At 39.5% G+C, this 18653-nt stretch overlaps 1 protein-coding gene across 3 annotated transcripts in view; it reads left to right on the top strand.

Moving 5' to 3' along the window:
- KCNC2 (potassium voltage-gated channel subfamily C member 2) overlaps positions 1-18653 on the top strand; it is a 159514-nt gene that overhangs the window by 74459 nt on the left and 66402 nt on the right. The window lies entirely within an intron of this gene.

Genomic DNA, 18653 nt, shown 5'->3' with positions numbered 1-18653 from the left:
CTATGTCGAACTAAATAGCATCGCAGTGTGGACGGGTGCAGGGTTAATTCGATGTAACGGCGCTAACTTCGACATAAACGCCTAGTGTAGACCAGGCCTGAGGATGCTGTTGTCTACCGAGACATGCAGCCATTTTGTGTTCAATTCATTGCAGACTGCAGGAGTGGAAAAACACCCCATGCGCTCTTATGGAGGCTTGACTTTTGTTTTTTCTTTCTTTGGTCCTCTGAATCTAACAAATTATCTGCTTGCTCTTTGTGGTATAAAAAAAAAATAACATTATAGATACAGTAAATTCTTCTTGTTCCTCATAACAAGAACATAGCTGCTATCTAAAGCTGGTCTAAAATTTTCCAATTACATATTCTTCTGTGTGAAAATGCCATTTCATCATCAAAACTTTCTCTGGGAATGTGTTGAATTTGATGAAATTTTGTTTTGGAATAAAAATGGGGGAAAAAATTATTTTGATAAGATCAAAATGTTGAAACTTACCAGAATGGAACATTTCAATTTTTCATTTTTGAAAACATTTTGAAATTTATTTTATTTTTTTAAACTTTTTAAAAACTTTAAAAATCTAAATCAAAATGAAATGTTTAGAATTCATCAAAATGTTTAGATTGACTCAATTAAAAAAATGTTGTGGGAAATGTCAAAGTTTTTTTGGACAAAAACATTTCAAAATGTTGGAATTTCCCATGGAACAGAAATTAAATTTTGACCAACTCTGCTGCCGACCCTTGATGGTACCTATTCTGACAACACAAAGGGTATATATGTTATAATGTTATATACTGCCTATTGAACTTCAGCTGAAGCCTACCTAAATTTAATCGTTCTGCATTTGAATATAGCAGTTCTCTTCACATCCACTCAGGTATACCTCTTGGTTTCTCCACAGCTGCATTATGTCGGGTATTAATTACAGCTGATTAAACAATGGATTTTATTTAAACTTGGACTTTTTGGCAAAAGACAAACAAAAACATAAAAAAACAAATACTGTAATATTTTGGCCAAAACCAAACATTTCAATTTGGAAATGCTGCCATGATTTATAAATTCCAAGGCCAGAAGGGACCATTGTAATCATCTAGGCTTACCTCCCTTATAACACAGGGCAAATAACTTCCCCTACATAATTCCTATTTTAGACAAACATCCAATCATGATTAAAAAAATTGCCAGTGATGGAGAATCTACTGTAACCCTTGATAAACTGTTCCAATGGTTAATTACTCTCACTGTTAATTTTTTTTACTTTTATTTCCAATCTGAATTTGTTTAGCTTCAATGTTCAGCCATTGGATCATGCTATCCCTTTGTCTGCTAGACTGAAGAGCCCAGTATCAAATATTTGTTCCCATATAAGTGCTTATAGACTGTAATCAAGTCACCTCTTAACCTTCTCTTTGATGAGCTAAATAGACTGAGCTCCTGGAGTCTATAACTGTAAGGTATTTTTAATCTTTTAATCATTCTCATGGCTCTTCTCTGAACCCTCTCCAATTTATCAACATCCTTTTTGCATTGTGAGCACCAGAACTGGACACTATTCCAGCAATAGTTGCACCAGTGCCAAATACTAAGCCTCATAGGAGTTGATTTTGGATGTCTTTTGCTCCCATTCTTTACTGTAGTCTGGTCTCTGTAGGTGGTTTGTATCTTCCATGAAGCACCATAGTCTCCATTCATAGTGAGGGGAGGTGCTTGCATCATGGGAGTCCCTAGCCATGGTGTGTTATGGAAGATATAGTCCAGCTGTGCCCATACAGAAGAATGGGAACATGAGGAAACTGAACTAAATTTCTTATGCAATATCATAGTGGGATTTCTGAAATGAAATATTTTGGGTTTGGGGCATTTGGTTTTTCAATGAAAAAATTAAAATTTCCAGGGAAAGCAGATACTCTTCACACATTAGCATGTACATACAAAGACCCAGAAAAAGTGTTTACCTGAAAACTCAGTTTTCCATTGAAAAACCATTTCAAAGAAAAATTTGCAGCCAGCCCTAGTATTAAGATTAAATACACCGGTGGCTGTAATTTTCTTTTAATTAGAACATTTGTTAAATGTATTTTCTACATTATCCCAAGTCCCAGTGAAATGGTTAATGGCAAGTCTATGCAAATGAAACAAACAACTACAAAATATTAGGTTAGCTGTACATTAATGGAATGCATATTAGTTGTTAAACCTCTGGGAGGTTATTACAGTAGGAAAAGAAGGATGGAATGCTATGTATATTATCCTGGGCACTGTGTGGGAAATCTACTTCATCTCTGACCTTGCAGAAGAACAAATACAGAGGAAAAAAATATCTGAAGGCAAGTCTGCTTTTACACCTAGGGAGGGATTTTCAAAAACACCCAGCATTAGTCTAGTTTTGCTCCCCTTGAATTCAATGGTAAAGCTCCTTTACTCCTCAGTTGAAGGTGGAGTTAGGCCACTGCTTTGTGTTTTCAAAAATTCTACCCCAAACGCATGACTTATTGTAGGTGTTTGCTAATATTGTTGCACCCAAAAAGTTTGAAATATAGAGTGGGTATGAGGAGGAAAATGTTCTGGGGTGGGGAGGGAGACTCTAAACATTTTTTTAAAAAATTGTATAAGTGCCTAAGGAGCTTTATACGTGTGCATGATAATACTGTAAGTCAAAATAAATAAAGGGGCTAAATAACTTGAGCGTATAGGCTTTTTGAATGCAAAATAATTCTATTGATTTCAAGGAAAGCCAGTAACCATATTTATTATAATCAGCTGCAATAAAAAGCCCTGCATGCATTTGGTAGATGAGCCCGCTCCGCAAGCTCCAAGAGGTATGAAATGAATTCATACAGATAACTGACTCAGCCTCATATTGATAGGCATGGCAGGCTGTGCCAATCATTCTATTCTTTAGGGAATAGATGAAGACATGATTTCAGATGTCATGCTTTCTGTGTATAACCAATGTTCCTATTATCAATCATCCACAAATGATATTCAGATAGGTATTATTATGTCTCTGAGTATGATCTGAGAGTTGTTGGAGGACAAATAAGCTAAAAACATGCCAAACACTTCTGGGACATTTTCCTAAACACATTTTATTAATAAAATATATTATGTTACTTGTTGATTCATATTACGGCTGGTGTTATAGACTTTAAAAATCATTGCAGTATATTGACCTCATGTAAATCAACAGTAAAAGGGATTTTGTAATATATGAAGATAATTGCCATATCAGGAACCTAAAGCTTAAGAGCTGAGTAGAACTGCAACTAAAATAGTCTTTTGAAGATTCACAGAGTAACTAGTAGTCTAAAAATGGGTGATTGCACATCTACCTGGCTTCATAAACGTACAAGAGATAAACACAGCTTCTAGAACCTTGGCCATTTGCTTTGGCTGTGTGAAGGGACACGTACTAATTGGGCAACAGGACTTGCCCTCCTCCTTTTAGATCTCTAATCCTAAATGTGCAAAGGAGGGAAATTATTTTAGGAAAAGCTTAACCTGTATTTTAACATATTTAAAGCTAAGGATGAGAGAATTAATTTTGCCTTATTTAGAATCAACTTGAAAATCATGGGTTCTAAATTTAGATAAGACCTCAAAACAGCTGAGGTTCAAGCAGGCGCTAACAAAATGGGAGTCTGAAGTGCCTGTATGGATTTTAAATTGCATTCACCTGGTGGTACTAGAAGCCGGGAAAGCATTACTTTTTTTGAGCAGGGTAGGCTTCTGTTAGTTAGAACTAGATTGATTTTCTTCTAAACAACAATGGGGAAAATGTTTCACAAAAACTAATTTCCATGAAATCCCCAACTAAAAATAAAGTTCTAAAGGTTACATAAAATCTCCTTTGGTTTGCCTTTCCCTGTTTAGAACAGTTGATCAGCTTCCAAAAAAGGAAGGTTAGAAATAGAAAAAGTATCTGCTAGGAGCACTACAACAGGACAAAGATGCATGTGAGCATTAGCTGAAAGACAGTTTTAAATAAGCTGAATTCATAAACAGCTGCCTTGAATCAGAGAACCTTAGATAACTTGGAGCCATTGCAAGGAATCCAATAGTGCTGAAAGATATGGGAGGAGATACTGATTTTTAGCCTTTTTACAAAGAAAAAAGAAAGAAAATCCTTTACAATTATAAGTCAGAAAAAGAGGAGGGAAAGTCAATCTAACAGCCAAATATTGGAAAAAGAGTGCAAGAAATCCTTATGGTTGCCAAGGTAGCTGATCTTAGTAGTTTTTGCCAGGCCTGCAAAACATTTTGCTACTAACCCCATGCCCCACCTTTCCCTACCCAGAAACAAAAGAACTAATGCCTACCACCCAAATAAGGATAACTTACTTTTTTCTACCATGCTCCTACCTCTCTGTGCATTAATGTGAACAAAACAACACAATCTCCATGTTTATAAATAAACAGAGTAACCATGTGTGCCAGAGAACCAGGAATGTCCCTGTGTTTATGGCCAACTCCAGTTGGTTTTACAGAAAACAGTATTTTGTCTTGTGGTGACCAGGGTCACTGGATAGAGCTACTAGCCAGCTGAGCTTGGGTGAGCAGAGATATACCATTTCTCTCTTTTCTGTCCCCTTCCTCCCATAACCCCCATCCCAAACCACCAAGCCTTCCTGTATGCACCTCTCTGACATTCACTACAACTGTACGGTAGGAATCCTCTGTCCCCAGGACAAGGGTTTTCATCTTGAAAACCGTATTGCCCTATAAATAAACTCTGGTGTTTTTTTAAAAATATGCACACTGTCTCAAACTATTAACTACCATAAATGGTTGGGGCAGCTTAAATGCAGGCAGCTCAGAGTTTGAGGAACATTTCTGATTTTTTTGAATAAAAATTCAACTAGCAGACTGCTGTATTTAAGGCTTTTTGACAGTTAATGTTTCTACTTTTATCACAAATCCTGAGAGCCATTCCGACTCACTGAAGCCTTCAAATAGTTCTTGAACAGTTTACGTTTCAAACAGTTTTATTCTTCAGCAGCCAGATATGTTCAAGAAAATATGCAGTGTCATGTGGGTTAATCTGAACTACTGCTGCAGTCTATTCTTAATAACTAGTAGTGATGAAGTCAGTAACTCTTCAGCAGGACTCTTTTGCTCCTTTGTTAGTTCCTAATCATGGAAATCACAATGATTTATTTGGTTTGTTAGTAATTATTTGCAAGCTCCACACTATAGCCAGACTTAGTATTTTTTGCTGGGCCTGTGAAAGAATTTTTTGTCCTTTTCCTTCAATTGTAAAAAGCTCCGGCTCATCATCATAACATGGCTAAGAGTAGGTATTGGTGGGTTAGCAAGATGATCCTTTGGCATATTCCCAAACTTAACTGGCTTTCCATAACTCTGCTGCTCCCTCTCAACCTGCTCTTCTTTCATTGTCCTCTGTGCAGTCAGTTATGCCACCAGCTTTACCAAAAGAAGGAAACTATGGCTGTTTTCCTTAAGCCTAGCGCTGATAGATAATGAAGGAACTGTGGATCATGTGCAATGTTAAAAAAATAAATAAATCCTGACCAGCTTTCACGCCTAGTGATTGGTTTACACTGTCTACAGGGATCTACATAAGGGAAAGAGATAGAAACTTACTTTTTAAACAACAAAAGCTGAAATTTATCCTTTGTTTTTAGCTCTCTGAAGTGTTGATGGCCCATAGTTGTGGGACCACAAAGGCCTGCTGTGTAGGGCGGTATAATTTGTATGACATAGGAATGAGAGGGGAGAATTGGAGACAATATGATTACGCTGGGTGAAGTGTAAGTGCTGATTTCAGCATACAGTACATAGCATACCTTGGATCCAGGTGACAGTACAGAATCAAAGAACTTGAAGATAGAAAACAGATAATTGGTCATCTAGTGCTACTCAACCTGCTAATGGCTTGATTTCCACTTCCATGCACCCAGGGCCTGATTCCTTGTTATGCTATGGATCTTTTACATTGCTCTGCTAGTGAAAAGGGGTCATAAATCAAACTACTGGTCTTCCACTAACATAAGATGAATCCCCAGGTGGTGCACTGCCAGCATATTGGCTCTATTGGCTTCCTGGAGGTGTTCTTGGTTTTAAAAGAGTGTGTGGCCAGAGTAATTGCAGTATGGGTTTTCCCAGCTTCTGGAATTGCTCCCTTATACCATATGTACCAAGGTGCAACATAGAGCAGCTGAGGAGCTAAACAGACCCCAGCTGGCTCCAGAACAAGGGAAGTAAAAAGGTAGCAGTATTTGCCTCCCACTTCTCTCCTCTCTCTATGTGTGTGCTGAACAGAGCTCATTCGGAACAGACCCAGTCAGACCCTTAGTGTAGTCAGTTACAGCTCTGCAAAGTTAATGTAAAATTATTTTTACAGTGTTTTAGGCCATGTGTACACTACACACTTACTTTGGTATAGTTATTTTGCTCCGGGATGTGAAAAATCCACACCCCTGAGCGATGTAAAAGCTCTCCCGCTGACATAGCTACCACCTCTCAGGGAGGTAGCGTTATTAAGCTCTCTCCCGTCAGCTTAGAGCATCTTCGCCAGATGCAAGCTGCACCAATGCAAGTTGCTAGTGTAAACCCACCCTTACATTAACTTTGCACAGGTGTAAATGCCTACAAAGGTGCAAGGCAGAGGAGATTCACTCTGTCACATACACCCTTTCCTGCTCTCACATTCCATACATATTTCTCATTCACCAGACTCTGAACTCCCCCACTCAGTTGTTCACACTCCAATTCGCCCCCAGTTATTCCCTAACCCGTTCAATGACTGCTCATCTCTGGATTCGGTCACCCACCATTCACCCTTGGCAATCAATTTCCTTCCACCCCAAATTAATAAGTTATCTCATCTCTTCTCCTCTTCCCACCAAAATAATCAATTCTCTGACCTTTCCCTTAAATATCTTTCACAACCTCACCTGTTTATCAGTTCTGTTCCCACTTCTAGCATATCTATTGCCTCTCAGAAGCAGCTCTTGAAAGCTGCAACAGTTACAGCAACCCCTTTATGCCAATCTTCTTACAGCTTCAGGAGTATTCTCAGGAATGCTCAGGAATTCTCCCCAAGCTAGGCCCCCTCCAGTTCTTTCCTGATGCCTCACCTCTTCTCCTGGCTGCTTTTCCAGTCCCTACAAAGGGGCTAGAGATCCTGCTCTACCTTTGCCTGTACTTAGGGAGGGGCGCCTAAATCTTTTAGACTCTTCTCCGAAAGGAGATAGGGAGCTGAGTATCCTCTGTTCCAGTGCCTATGCTTGGAGAGGGACCATGGATTGTTGCAGGAGGCTACAGGGCTTTAGATTTGGTCTTACCTGGTTGGGGCTGAGACCAGTGGGCACAGACCAAGCTCAGGGGGAGTCCAGAGGAACCACTGACCTCGACTTTCATGTGGAGGCAGGGTAGGGAGGAGTCTGGATGATTCAGCAGGCAATGCTGGTCTGCTATTGGATTAAGAAGAATGTACCAAGAAGGTAACTCCACCTACTGTTCTCATGCTATGGCATTGGTTTACACTGAGTTCTTTCTCTAAATATTTTTCTTGGTAACAATAAAGGCTAGAAACATGTTTTAAAAATGAATGCTTAGATTCTGAAGACAGTGGTTTGGAGGCAAGTTGGATTTTATCTGGCTGAATAATTATAATAATAATAGTTGTGGGCAAGACTGTTCTGTTGTTTTAAATCACCCTTTCTAAGAAGCTGGGCCGGTATCTCAATGTATCTAATCAAATGGGCACACAGTGAAAGAATTTCTCACTTAAAATAATATCAAACAACTAAAATAATGTATTTTACTGCTGCTTCTACCAATGCCTCAAAGTTTTTGTCAGTCTTTAGTTTGGTTTTTATAATACTTACTCAGGGTCTGATATTTAGCTGTATTGCAGTCACTTAAGAGATGAAACCACAGAGTGCTCTTTTAGTGGATTCTCTGAAGCAAATGCTAGTTGCCCATAGTTGATGAGGATAACATGTCCTTTAGGGCAGTAGGATGCTTGCAACCCCTGTTGTAACAAATCTAAGATAAGATAGACATTGAATGTGAAAGTCTGAGCTTAAACAAAAACACATGAAGTAATGGTTGTGGGTTTCAGCTAGCTAGAAAATCTTTCTGATAAGAAAACAAGGATTGTCAGGATAATGCTACTTACATCAGGTATTCTGCCCTGATGCTGAGACTTGGAGTAATCATGGAAGCTGTGACTTTCATTCTCTTCCATGGACCTTAGAATCATAGGGTTAAAAAGGACCACAAGGGTCATCTAGTCTAACCCTCCTGCCAAGATGCAGGATTTGTTGTGAGACAGATAGCTATCCAGCCTCTGTTTGAAAACCTCCAATGAAGAATGTTCCACAACCTCCCTAGGCAATCTGCTCCATTGTTCTACTGTTCTTATGGTTAGGAAGTTTTTCCTGAGATTTAATCTAAATCTGCTATGCAGTAGGTCGAACCCATTGCCTCTTGTCCTGTCCTCTGTGACAAGAGAGAACAATTTTTCTCTATCTTTTTTTTATGGCAGCCTTTCAAGTATTGGAAGACCACTCTCATGTCCCCCCTTAATCTCCTTTTTTCCAAACTAAACATACCCAGTTCCTTCAGCCTTTGCTCATATGGCTTGCATTCCATCCCTTTCATCATCTTTGTTGCTCACTCTGGATCCTTTCCAGTTTTGCTACATCCTTTCTATATGTTGGTAACCAAAACTGGACACAATCCTCCAGCTGAGGCCTAACCAGTGCTGAATAGAGCGGTACTATCACCTCCCGTGACTTGCATGCTTTGACTCTGTTAATGCAACCTACAATTGCATTTGCAAACAGCATCATGTTGTCTGAATCTGTAAAAAGCAACAGAGGGTCCTGTGGCACCTTTAAGACTAACAGAAGTATTGGGAGCATAAGCTTTCGTGGGTAAGAACCTCACTTCTTCAGATGCAAGATATTGAGGTTGTGATCCACCAAAACTCCCAGATCATCTCAGCAGTGCTGCTGCCAAGACAGTTTTCCCCTATTCTGTATTTGTGCATTTGTCTTTTCTTCCTAAGTGTAGCACCTGACATTTGTCTTTGTTGAATTTCATTTTGTTGTTTATATCCCAGTTCTCCAATTTATCAAGATCCCTTTGAATTTTAGCTCTATCCTCCAAAGTATTGGCAACCCCCCCTCCAGCTTTGTGTCATGTGCAAACTTGATCAGTATGCTCTCTATACCTACATCTAGGTCAATAATAAACATGTTAAACAATACTGGACCCAGAACAGATCCCTGTTGAACCTCACATGAGACCTCCTTCCAATCCAACATCATTCCATTAATAATAATTACTTTTTGCTTGCTATTGTGTAACCAATTATGTATCCACTTAATGGTAGTTCTGCTGAGCCCACATTTCTCCAGCTTACTTATCAAAATGCATGTGGGACTGTGTCAAAAGCCTTGCTGAAGTCCAGGTATATTATGTCCTCTGCATTCGTCCTATCCACCAAATCAGTTACCCTGTCGAAGAAGGAAATCAAGCTGGTTTCCATGCCGGGTGCTAGTGATTACCCCTTCATCCTCCAGGTATTCACAAATTGAATGTTTCATACATTGCCCTAGTAGCGTCCTAGGTATCGAAGTCAGGCTGACTTTAATGAAACCAGAAATGTTATAGGTGAATAAATGGTTTAAGGTTTTTAATTTAAAATGTGATGATACAGCCATGAGGCTATATATAGTACCAAGAATTTAGTTTACCACAAGGAAATCCCATAGACTGGTTAAGATCCAGGGCACACGTGTGTTTTTTGCATGTTTTATACATTGCTGTGGAGTTTAAAGGACCAGGTTAAAATCTGTGAATATCAACCTTTATAATTGATTACTTTGCTGTTTCTGCAACCCAAGAAGATGCTTTTAGGCTCGAGTTGTATTCCTAAACTTTATTTGATCTGGGATTTATTAATATCCAGTTCTCTACAAAAGCTCATACTCACAGAGCTTTCTGAAAGGTACTAGTGGATTTAGAGTGGAAGGCTAAAACAAAGGCAAATGCTAACACACAAGCTATATACAACCAACATGGGAAGAATACGTGATGGTGGGTTTTGGTAGTTAGAATCTTTTTTGAGTGACAGTCTGACCTATGTGTCAGGTTAAGCTAAGCAATGTTTTTGGTAAGAAGCATTAATTGTTGTGCCATAGGATTTCTGTGTGTCAAAAGTGTGTGACCACTTACGGGTCAGAAACAAAGATGACTCATGAACAGCGAATAAATGTGGTCTGACTAATTCCGAAATATTCTAATTCATGTTGAGTTTAGTGGGAGTGTCTCCTAACATTAGACAAAATACCATCTGTTTGGCACAAGGATGCCAAAGGCAGTGGGCATAAAGAGCCACTTTCTAATCCAGCACACCCATACAATAACAGAACAGGCATCAAGAGGGGTCTTTGTTAACATGCTTACTACAATCCCATAGTCCCAAAGTGATTTGCCAACTTCAGGCTAATGCAAGGCACTCAGCTTCTCATCAAGAATGCTATGATCAGCTCTATGTGTTAGCAGTAAGTATGTTACTCCTCCTTGGAACAGCAGTAGAGTGTTTCTGACCACTAATAATCCTTCATCCCCTAAACTCTAAAGTATGCCACATGATCAACCCTGTTCTCTTTCCCTTATACTTCATCATGACACAAGAAAGCAAAAACTGGCCTGCAATTAGTTATTTACAGAACAATAGATGAGAAAATTAACCCTCCGTTTGTACAGCAAACTACTCATAGTGAATCACAACACTTGATGTCTAAGGCATGTCATATTAAATGAAGTTAAAAGTTTAATTATATTAATTTAAAAAATGCTGATTTTATTAAGTTGCTGAAGTTCTTATTAGAGATGTTCCCAAACAAAATCAATAGAGCCAAACACTTTGTAGGCTCTGGAGAAGTTCAGATTTAGAGTTGGACCTTGCAATGTGGGTCTATTACTAGTTAAAATTTTCTCAAATATGCAGAAATTACACCCTCCTTCCCACACAAAAGCTGTTTACTTAGTGAAAAAGTTGCACAAGTGCATTTCCTGTGAGCACAATCCATACAAATAGGGAAATCAGCAGTTAACCCTAACATTAATTTCCACAGCAACTTCAGTTCCCATGTCTAATCATGCAAATATCTTGATACCTATATGCACACAATCTTCACCTTCACAGCAGACTTTCTTTTACATCCCGTGTTACCAAATATCCAGCTCCCTCAGTCACACTCAAATACACAAGATTAATTGGATATTTCTTCTGAAGTAGTGATAGCACAGTGCATACTTTTACAAAGAAACCATGTCTTTTGGTAAAATACCTTAAACTCCCTAAGGCTGCAGGTAAGCTTGTGCATTTGCGTGGGGGTTGGAGGAACTGAATGAATATGTGCATTGTGGCTGGATGTACGTTGGAGGGAAAGGGATTTCTGTTGTGCAGGTGGAGAGTTTGTGACTGTATAGGGCGCTGTAATGTTTGGCAATATGGGGCATAAGCAGGCATGTAGATGCAAGGAGGAGTGTGTGGGGCCATAGGGGTAAGCAAGATATAACATGGGGAAGCAAGCAGGACTAAGGGGACAGCATGAGGCTGGGGGTGAGTAGAGCTAGGATGTAGAGCAGGAGGGAATAGGTTAGTGAGTGAGACTGTAGTGAAATTGGGAGAGTAAACAGACCTTAATTGGGAGCAAAGAGGTTTCTTTCCCTGGTTAAGCATAGCATCAGGTGAAAAACCTCTCTGGCTTCTCCTTTGCCTTCACCTATTCCCTGTATTCCCCTTCCACAGACACACTCATTCCCCCGGCCTGTATATTCCTGCTCATTCCCTATGGTCCTCCCCCTAACCTCCCCCGCCCAAGGCTGCTGGCTAGCAATAGGTTTGTCAGAAGCAGAGCTGCCTTGAAGACCATCCTAAGGATTGTGAAAGTGGCTCTCCTGATGACAAACCACAGGAAACTTCTTCTTCCCAGAGCATGTCTCTTCCATTGTGGAGATGCAAATTGGCTTTGTCAGCCTAATTTGGCTACTACTCTACTCTCTCTTTGTTCCTTCTCACCATTTCTTGGCACCTAATAACAAGGGAGATTAGGAAGAGGGGTGGCTTGCTGCTGAATTGTACTAACCATCCAAGCTTGAACTTCCCCTGTGCCTCCCACACAGGCACTGTGTGGATCTGATGAACCCCATGCTCTTCACTGTGCAGAACAGCTGCTTCCCTAGTCTGTGGAGAGAGAGAGGTGTTGCAGCACACTAGATATTTCTCTCAGAGCACAGAGAATCCCCTCTCCATAAGCTAGAGTAGGTGCATCAGGTGGAGAGAGCAGGGCACCACTGGTGTTCCCTGTTGCCACCACCTTTTTAATGTGCATACCCTCAATGCCTTCCCATAGCCCAGTTCACACACTGCTTCTCCCAGCATCTTCAGTCCCTCTCCGGGTGTCTCTTGCCTCCACTCTGTCCACCATGTCCCCATACTCCAGCTCATTCCCTTATTTCCATTTCTTCCCCTTCCCCCGCCAAGGGCACGTTTAATTTTTTTGGTAAGTCTTGTGATTTGTAGAAGAGCATGCCATTGACAAAATGTCTCTCCTCTCTTGTCTTCCTTTGATAAAACTCAATTTAGTTATGACAAATTACAGCAATAATTTTTAAATTACAGCAATAATTTTGTTTATTCAAGAGATTGTAAATATGAGATATGGGGTAAAATTTAAAGACTATGAAACATTTATATTTTAAGAAGCATGAGGAAAAACTAATCAAAATTCCAAAAAGGGAGCATTTCAATGTTTACTCTGCTGAAGCTACTAAACTTTTTTTATATAATTAATATTATCACATTTAATTGTCCCTTGAAGATTTATTCTGCCAAATTTGGAGATTAATAATTAAAATACAAAAGAGAGATTTTTTATAATGCTTTATGTTGAAATCGCAGTAAAACCTTAACTTTGGAATCACTACTAATACTTCCAGTACTATTCCGAATTTTCATTAATGATTTACAGAATTTGCAGATGTCACCAAGCTGGAAGGAGAAGCAAGCACTTTGGAAGAGAGGATTAGAATTCAAAATGACCTTGACAAATTGGAGAATTGGTCTGACGTCAACAAGATGAAATTCAGTAAAGAGAAACACAAAGTACTCCACTGAGGAAGTAAAAATCAAATGCACAAGAAGACGACTGGGAATAACTGGCTAAGTGGTAGTACTACTGAAAAGGATCTGGGTGTTATATTGGATCACAAATTAAATATGAGCCAACAATCTGATGCAGTTGAAAAAGGCTAATATAATTCTGGGGTGTATTCACAGGAGTGTTGTACGTAAGACATGGCCGGTAATTGTCCTGATCTCTTTGGGACTTGTGAGGCCTCAGCTGGAGTACTGTGTCCAGTTTTGGGTGCAACACTTTAGCAAAGGTGTGGATAAATTGAAGAAAGTCCAGAGGAGAGCAATGAAAATGATCAAAGGTTTAGAAAACTTAACCTTAAGAGAAAAGGTTAAAAAGAATTTGGGCATGGTTAGTCTTGATAAAAGAGGACTGAGGATGGACCTGTTAAGTCTTCAAATATGTTAAGGGTGTTATAAAGAGGATGATGATCAGTTATTCTCCATGTCCACTGAAGGTAGGACAATAAGTAATGGACTTAATTTGCAGCAAGGGAGATTTCAGTTAGATATTAGGAAAAACTTTCTAACTATACAGGTAGTTAAGCTCTGAAATAGGCTTCCAAGGGAGGTTGTGGAATCCCCATCATTGGAGGTTTTAAAGAACAGATTGGACAAACACCTGTCAGAGATGGTCTAACTTTAATTGGTGCTGCCTCAACACAGTTGGCTGGACATGACCTCTTGAGATTCTTGGCAGCCTATGTTCCTATGATTCTATAATGCAAATTAAATTGGTTTTCTTCTATCTGATTCACAAATTGTGTAGAAAATGCTCTAATTATTTAGTAAAACAGGAAAAACAGCCCCAAGAATGAGAGAGAATTGCATTCTTTGCCCCAGATACACTACTACCCCATCACCTGAACAGTAAAATCGAAGGGCAGAAAGGAAGTGACTGTTTGACATGACCCCCTCATTGAAATGCTGTGTTTAGATATCTGCCATCTGACTGCAGATACAGCTGACTTTATATAAACCTTAGTACTTCTGAAATGTTAATTATAACTGCAATTGTAGTTTAAATTTAAACATGATGCATTTTAGCTGAGAAAAGTATAGATAATTTTGGCACAAATCTATTTTTAGAGTAGAATAGAGTATTTACAAAGAAGCAAACAAAATTAAATTGTTGCAGAGTAGCAGCCGTGTTAGTCTGTATCCGCAAAAAGAACAGGAGTATTTGTGGCACCTTAGAGACTAACAAATTAATTAAATTGGTAATGTTAGCTGTTTTTGAGAAAATTATAAAGCAATGTCATTTCCATAATTTATCTCAAAACTTTCAAAAAATTTACACCAAGCGATATTACAGTAATTTGGATGTAATCTATAAATCCATATAATCTAATCTGTTTGCACAGGGAATGTATTGTTTAATTACTAAGTATTATATTACAGGGCCTGGACAAATAGATATTCTAAAACTCTGCCTCCCATCAAGTTTGGGCATGTCAAAATTAAAACTAAATTGACATATTTCAATTATCAGTTGATACAAGTAGAAATAGTTCAGTTATACATGGTTCTTTAATATTTTTCGTGAAGAAATTAAACAATATATGCATTAGATATACTACAGTTCAGCTCAGAAATGTCTTTACTGGTTTCCTGTGATGACTAGTTCTTTTCCAACAAATCCAGTTTTTATTAATTCAAATTAGAATGTAAATTCTTTGGGTCCAGGACCATGTCATTTTGCAAAATACTTAAGAAGCCTTATGATGCTACCACAATCTAGTGAATAACAACAATGGATGAATGAATCTAATAGAATCAAGTTAAATTCACATATTTGATCTAATTTGGGAAGTACATTAAGCATTTTAATACTACTTTGTTTCCTTGAATATTATCCATTTTTCATCAGTATCATGAAAACTGATACTTTTAGCTCTCTAGTGCAGTACTTGTATTAGTAATGTGCCATTACATTAAATTAGTTTGTATGATCCTGTACTTTATAAGAGCCTTCAGAAAGCTCAAGATTCATGAATCAATATATTTGTGAATAAAATCAACTGAAGTGGAAATGTCATTTTCTCAGAGATGCCTTTTTCTTTCAGAATTTCAAATATTGTACACTGATGTGGGGAAAAAAAAGCCCTTTAAAATATAAGGACAACATATAAAAAGTAAAATGAATAAAAGTATAGAAATTATTTAAACAAAAATCTTGTTATAAATGCCTTTGTACTTGAGTACATGTAGTATTGAGAGAGAGCTAAATGATCGTTTCTGAAGCTTTAAGTATTTGATCAAAGATAATGTATAATTCTGTTTTTAAGAAATTGAGGACTGCAATATTTGAGTCCTTTTATTGCGATCTCCTGTTTGCTTAGCAGCAGCAAAACAATGACAAACTAGCAAATTGAATAGATGTCACTCCTAGGCTCCCCCTAAAATAGCTGCAGAAATGGTAGAAATGATTTATTCAATATAACTAATGCTGTAAAATATCTGTTTAGTATTCAGTATTTTATTAGATTAGCATTTCCTTGGGGGAGTGAAGTGATTCCTATAATGATACCCGGGGCCTGGTGCTGATCACATCTTGGTTGTCTGGAGTTTATATGTGCCCCAGAAGGTTGTATAAATCAGCTTTACACCAGGAAGGTTGGTCAGGTATACAAGTAGGGGAGCTGCACTGATTAGCCAGATGCATAGGGAGGGTTGGATGTTGTAGGGCTGCTTAGGAGCCAGGAAACTCGTAAAACTGAAATTAGGGTGACCAGACAGTAAATGTGAAAAATCAGGACAGGGGGTGGGGGGTAATAGGAACCTATATAAGAAAAAGACCCAAAAATCAGGACTGTCCCTATAAAATCGGGACATCTGGTCACCCTAACTGAAGTCCCCACTAGCCTAAGCAGCACTGCACACTTGAAAGGTCTGTAGCAAATTGCTCCTCATCCTCCTAGCACAACTGGGGAGCTCTGGGGCCAACTATCTCCTGATGCTTCCCTACGGTGGTGTGATTCTGCACCATCCCCAGTGTTGGTCTGTGGCTAAGCACAACTGAGCTTAGAATGTATAATTTTCCAGCTTTGCCTAGCTTATATAAAATGGGAGGAAAATCACTGAGATTGTAAAATCTCTTACAGGAGAAACTTGTGGCTGCAAAATCTTGATAAGAAAATTGTTGATTGTTTATGTCGTCATTCCCCATCTTTATGCAAATTGACAGATATGTGAGTGTGTTGTGGTTTTTCTTCAGGTTCAAGTGCGCTGTATGTTTGGCACAAACTACCCAAACATTCCAGTGGGTCCACGCCAGCCCGCTGGCAGAGTTTAGGGGCATGTACATAAGGGCATACTTCTGTTTTCAGGGGAATGTGAGGAAGCAAAAATCCTTCTGGGATTCCCACTATTCTTCCTGCCCATATTAATCTGTTTTAACAGTGAAGCTAAAAGTGAATGTTTATGACTCAGGTTGATTTCTGTGGAGTAGCATAGAAATGACGCTCCAATTATTTCTGCAGACATAAAGCTATCACTGCCTAATAACACTATGTCAAATGCATTGTTAAAGTAATATTTGAATTACCTTTGCCATTTGGGTAGAGTTTAGATTTGTCTGAGCTCATGCATAGTTTAAATGAAAAATTCTTTGCAGATCCTGAAAAGACTTCTCTTGTGATGAGCTTTATTTGTTCTGGAACATTCTTGGCAAAATTTTATTGGAGGCATTCTTTTATTCTGCTTTCTCTTATCAGCAGTTAAATAGGAGGGAGAGCAGAACCCTGCTGCTCCTTTTATAATAATGTCGCCCCTTTGGCCCAAGCAGTTAGCCAATATTTGGGGCCTTGCCAGGTTGTTTCCATTAGGAGGAGAAATTGATGGTACCAGTCAGGAATTTCTTTGGTGCAATCCTGTTTATTTACAAATAATCTAAATGCAGCCCTGTTTCCCTGAACATAGTAGAATCATACAACAGTGGGCAGTTTCCTTGCTCAGAGCCTGCCTTTCCAGCACATTCTGTGTCCAAGGAACTCTGTCTCTCTTCTTTCTATAAGGGTCACATGTGAGACTGCTCCTCTTACTGTCTGCTGGCTTTCTTCTGTAGCACACACCCACAGCTTGCCAAACCAACCCCCAGTCCCCTTGCGTTTACAGTCAAGGGCTTGGCTACACTTGCGAGTTAGTGCGCAATAAAGGAGCCCTGTGCGCACTAGCTCACTTCCCGTCCACACTGGCAAGGCAGGTAGAGCGCTCTGACTCCGCGGCTAGAGTGCTCCTGGTACTCCACCTCAGCGAGTGGAATAACGTCTGATGCGCCCCTTCTGGAGCTCTGCGGCGTCAGTGTGAACGGGGTGTTGCATTACTGCGCTCTGATCGGCTTCTGGAAATGTCCCATAATACCCTTAAGTCAAGTGGCCACTCTTGTCATTGTTTTGAATCACTGCAGGAATGCGGATATGCTCTTTGAAAGCTCCGTTTCTGACAGCCGGCTGCTTATCTGCTCCGAGACAAAGCAACCATTAGTGTGGAATGCTGTGTGTGTGAGAGAGGGGTGGCGGGGAGGAGGAGGTCTGCTGCTTTCTGAACTTACAAGATAGCATGCTGACACACTCTCAGCCCCCCCAAAACCCACTCTCTCTTCCCCCACATACACACAACACACTCCCTGTGACACTCCACCCCACTCCCCTATTTGAAAAGCACGTTGCAGTCACTTGCATGCTGGGATAGCTGCCCATAATGCACCATTCCCAATGCCGCTGCAAGTGCCGCAAATGTGGCCACGCCAGTGCCCTTGCAGCTGTCAGTGTGGACAGACTGCAGCGCTTTCCCTACTGCGCTCTATGAAGGCTGGTTTAACTCAAAGCGCTCTACATCTGCAAGTGTAGCCATGCCCCAAGTAACCTCTTGGCCCACATGCTTAGCTCCCGATCAGGCCTTGTCATGCAGCCCCAGTGACTTGGGCAGTGGCTTCTATTATTTTCAGCTATCTTGTTTATACAAAGGCTTAATTGCTTCTTGCATTTAGCCTGAAAGAAGAGTATTTAGCACACCCATCAGCTTTAACCTGGTCTGTGACTGTCTATAGATCAAGGACCTGCTTGATGGCAGCTGTTAGCACCTTCCAGTATAACAATAGCATTGCATTTTAAGATGTGTGGCATCTTCATGAGAATGTAAGGTGATCATCTGCAGGAGTCAGGAAGGAATCCTATTTCTCCCCTTCCCCAATGTACAGTGTTTCATACTTGTTATAAGTGTATTCTGTTTTTTTTTACCTTCCTCTGAAACCTCGCATATTGACCTCTGCTACAGAAAGAGTTTAGAACTCAACTGACTAATACCCTGACCTTGCATTCTTTTATGAGACCGTGCTAGCTTCTTAAGTCCTCATATATACATTTGTCTTGGTAGCAAAAGGGAAATCAGTAACAGTAAATTGCTTTCTAGTTCATATTTGCCACTAGCATTTTTCCCGGCTTTGCTTCTGATGGATGTAAGT

The sequence above is a fragment of the Chrysemys picta genome, chromosome 1 (assembly GCF_011386835.1).
Source record: "Chrysemys picta bellii isolate R12L10 chromosome 1, ASM1138683v2, whole genome shotgun sequence".
In the NCBI taxonomy this organism is placed as follows: domain Eukaryota; kingdom Metazoa; phylum Chordata; order Testudines; family Emydidae; genus Chrysemys; species Chrysemys picta.
The sequence above is the reverse complement of the archived record's forward strand: the minus strand, read 5'-3'. Positions and strand labels throughout refer to the sequence as shown.